Here is a 2,405-nt window from a genome sequence, read left to right as displayed (position 1 = left end):
TCCAAATTGGATCAAAGACCAAAATGTAAGAACTAAAACTGTAAAACTCTTAGAAGAAAACATAATATAGGGGTAAATCTTCATGACCTTGAGTTAAGCAATGGTTTCTTAAATATGACGCCAAGAAAGCACAAGCAACAAAAGAAAAAACAGATAAATTAGACTTCATCATAATGAAATCTTTTGTGTCTTAAAGGACATTATCAAGAAAGTGAAAGACAACCCCTAGAATGGGAGAAAATATTTGCAAGTCATGTATCTGATAAAGGCCTAGTATCCAGAATATAGAAAGAACCCTCATAATTCAACAATAAAAAGACATAACTCAATTAAAAACAGGAAAACATAGGTGGTACTAGACTGAGTGAGGGAATCACTTCGTAAAGTATATAAATGTCTAACCACTATGTTGTACACTTGAACTAATATAAAATAATATTGCATGTCAACCCTAATTAAAAAATAAATATTAAAAATTAAAAAATAAATATAGGCACAGAATCCAAATAGACGTTTCCTCCCCAAAGAGATACAAATGGCCAATAAACACATGAAAAGATGCTCAGCATCATTAGTTATGAGAGAAATGCAAATCAAAACCTTAATAACATTTTTTATCCACTAGGATAGCTATAATAAAAATAACAACAATGATAACAACCACCACCACCACTACAACAGATAACACCTGTTGGTGAGAATGTGGAGAAATACACTGCTGGTGGGAGCATAAATGATGCAGCTGTTTTGGAAAACAGTGAAAAACTCATCTGACCCTAACTGAGGCCCTGACAGACCTCTGGCTGATGGCAACACCCACACAAGCAGCTGCAGGCCAGAGGGGCGGGTTCCTCAAAAGGTTAAACACAGAATTCCCATGTGATCCAGCAGTTCCACTACTAGGTACGTACCCAAGAGAATTAAAAACATACATATACAAAATGTTGTACAGGAATGTTCATAGCAGTATTATTCATAATTATTCATATTCCCCAAATGGAAACAACTAAAATGTCTTTCAACAGATGAATAAATAAAATGTGATATATTCAAACAATGGAGTGTTATTCAGCAACGAAAAGGAATAAAATACTAATTCATGCTACAACATGGATGAATCTTACAAGCTAAGTGAAAAGAGCCAGACACGAAAGGCCACATATCATATGTTCCTATTTATATGAAATGTTCAGAACAAGTAAGTCTATAGTGACAGAAAGTAGATTAGTGGTTACTCGAGACTGGGGTAGAGTGGAGGAATGGGAAACAACTGCTAAAGGTTATGGGTTTTCTTTTCGAGGTGATGAAAATGTTCTAAAATTGTGTTGATGGTTGCATAACTGTGAATATTAAAAACCATTGAATTGTACACTTCGAGTGGGTGAATTGCATGGTATGCAAATTAGATCTCAATAAAGCTGTTACAAAAAGAAAAGAAACCTAGAAGTGGAACTCATTGTACCCTCTGACTGATAAATTTCATCAGCCTTCACACAAACAGAATGAAACCAAACATGAATCATTACCTACAACCTCTCGCTTCCTCTCACTTCCTCAGTATGTTTTCTCTTGCCTTTGTCGACATAACAAAGAAACCCTAGCTGCAAACCCTAGGCTGGTACTGTTTTGATGCCTCTGAGTAGTTTTCAAGAGCTCGTTTACTTCAAGAAACATTTATTTAGAATCCATGTTCCGCAAAGCATTTTGAATAAAAGAAATACAGCTATTAGCCTTAATTGCTTGCAGTCTTGTAGGAGAGATAAGACCTATCACTTAGGATTCACTTACTTCATATAAGAGGAAAGCCCAAAATACCAATGGCTTAAAAAGATAAACTTATTTCTCTCAGACCAAATAGAAACCTGGAGGAAGGTAGTCCAGGGTTGGAACTGTCATTCCTTGGGGCTCACTAAGAACCCAGGCCCTATATGTTTTTCCGTTTTATTCTAACACCATGATTTCCCATCCTAAGGGACACTTCCTGGGCCAATATGGCTGCCAAAGTGGGTTGAGAATAAATGGGAATTGAGGCAGAGGGGCAAAGAAATGACACAGTAGTTGGATGCGCATAAGGGTCAAAGGAAGAATTTGTGAAGATGGGAGACAGAGATAAGTGACATGATCTGATTCAGAAGGAGAAGTTGATGATGGCAGAGAGGATAGAACATCTTAAGAGTCCAGTTCCTGGGAAGATGCGAAGAGATGGCATGATCCACAAGAACCATGTGGAGCAAATGGTCTTTGAGAGGAGCAGGGACATTCTTTTAATTGTCACCCTCAAGGGTTGCTTCTAGTTTCTTATTGTAGTGGTCTCCTACCTCGCTCTTTTCCTTCCTTCCTTCTTCCTTCCTTCCTTCCTTCCTTCCTTCCTTCCTTCCTTCCTTCCTTCCTTCCTTCCTTCCTTC

At 37.5% G+C, this 2,405-nt stretch overlaps 1 long non-coding RNA gene across 2 annotated transcripts in view; it reads left to right on the top strand.

Annotated features, from left to right (window-relative positions):
- The window catches only part of LOC111730305, a 31,143-nt gene that overhangs the window by 22,465 nt on the left and 6,273 nt on the right, over positions 1 to 2,405 (top strand). The window contains exon 4 of one of the 2 annotated variants that reach the window (XR_002776633.1): positions 626 to 673. The exons of the other annotated variant lie outside the window; for it this stretch is intronic. This is a non-coding gene — a long non-coding RNA (uncharacterized LOC111730305). Of the gene's footprint in view, positions 1 to 625; positions 674 to 2,405 lie in introns of those variants that run through there. 2 annotated transcript variants of the gene reach the window in all.

The sequence above is a fragment of the Pteropus vampyrus genome, unplaced genomic scaffold (assembly GCF_000151845.1).
Source record: "Pteropus vampyrus isolate Shadow unplaced genomic scaffold, Pvam_2.0 Scaffold306, whole genome shotgun sequence".
Taxonomy (NCBI): domain Eukaryota; kingdom Metazoa; phylum Chordata; class Mammalia; order Chiroptera; family Pteropodidae; genus Pteropus; species Pteropus vampyrus.
The sequence above is the reverse complement of the archived record's forward strand: the minus strand, read 5'-3'. Positions and strand labels throughout refer to the sequence as shown.